At 42.7% G+C, this 1,477-nt stretch overlaps 1 protein-coding gene across 1 annotated transcript in view; it reads right to left on the reverse strand.

The window, feature by feature from the left end:
• Nucleotides 1-1,076, reverse strand: part of TMEM260 (transmembrane protein 260) — a 148,665-nt gene extending 147,589 nt beyond the window's left edge. Inside the window, exon 1 of the mRNA XM_011989605.1 lies at nucleotides 831-1,076. The gene's annotated coding sequence lies outside the window, so the exon portion shown is untranslated. The remainder of the gene's footprint in view (nucleotides 1-830) is intronic.
• Between the last annotated feature and the right edge of the window lie 401 nt (nucleotides 1,077-1,477).

Below are 1,477 nucleotides of genomic sequence, written 5' to 3' on the forward strand. Positions count from 1 at the left end.
TTTTGGTAGAGACAGGGTTTCACCATGTTGGCCAGCATGGTTTCGATCCCCTGACTCATGATCTGCCTGCCTCAGCCTCCCAAAGTGCTGGGATTACAGGCATGAGCCACTAAGCCCAGCCAGAACAACTTTTTAAAGAATGTGTTAAACAAAGATGATGAGCCAATAAATATAAATATTCACATTTCAAGGGGTCCAAGAGAGCTAGAGAGTTTATCAAAGGAAACCAGGAAGAAGAGTTCTCAGATTGCAGTGTAAGGCACCCCAAACAGCCAGGAAAGAGAATTGAGCACTATGGAGACAAGAGCCAGTGGCTTCGAAACCTTCTAGAGTTGCTTATCTCCCAGTTTCTTCTCTGTATTTTGGGAACTGACATTATGTACCACAAGAGAAGGTTGCAAGAGTCACAGGACATTAGAAGTGAAAAATCTTCGAGGAAAAATGAGCCCAACTCCCCTTAAACCCATCTTTTCCAAATAAAGCAGTGGAGCTCAGAGCCCAGGGAGTAGAAGGGATACCAGCATTCATGGCCCTAATGCAATATGTCAGACACGATATGAAGAACATCACATGATCTACCCCATTATGTCTTTGAACAATTTTGCAAAGTGTGCATAAATTTCCATTTCCAGCCAAGAAAACACAGCACAGGCTCTGGGAAGGCCAAGACCCTACAAATGGTTACTGGAAGAGATGGCATGAGAACTCTCATGTTCCAGTGCTCTACAATCCATGCAATGCTGGGCTAAAGAAGATTTTTGAAAATGTGAGGAGGGAAATGAAACTAATTTGGGTAAATCATTTTAGAGTTTAATATTCCATCCTTTCACCTATACATGTTGGGGCAAGCCAGATTGCAATGCTTCTATGAAGCAGCCAAGCAAATTCTTCCAGCTAAATTTGGGGATGATGATGATGATGATGATGATGATGATGATGATGGAGCTGCCGTTTACTAAGTGTTCTCTATGTTCTAGTGTTTCAGATACATTCATTTGCTTAAAGACAACAAATCTGCAATCTCTTATCTCTCTTTTCTAGATGAAACTAAGACATAGGTTAAATGATTTGCCCAAGGTCACGTCATTACTCTGCTCAGTGAAAAACCCTGATGTGGACACAGGCCTATCTTCTTTCTCTGCCCATGTAGCCTTTTTAACATCTTCTCTTCTCTGGAGTCGTAGTGCCATGGCCCACACAGGCATGTCCTCATTTGCAGCCCTGGAGATACAAGGAATGGGACTATAGCTGGAGTGACCTTTGTGCCACCATTAAGTGTCACACACAGTATGAAATTCTATCTAACACTGTACTCTGAACCACAGGACAAGTGAGAAGAGGAAAGAAAAGCAAATGCGAGCCAGCCATGTGATCCCATGGCTACCCTAAGGGCCTATTAATATGATTCAGAGATGCCTGAATAACTGAGTTTTCTGCAGTTCCATAGTTTAGGAGTGAAATGAGACAGTGTTCGCCT

Source organism: Mandrillus leucophaeus, unplaced genomic scaffold (assembly GCF_000951045.1).
Source record: "Mandrillus leucophaeus isolate KB7577 unplaced genomic scaffold, Mleu.le_1.0 Scaffold359, whole genome shotgun sequence".
NCBI classification, from domain to species: domain Eukaryota; kingdom Metazoa; phylum Chordata; class Mammalia; order Primates; family Cercopithecidae; genus Mandrillus; species Mandrillus leucophaeus.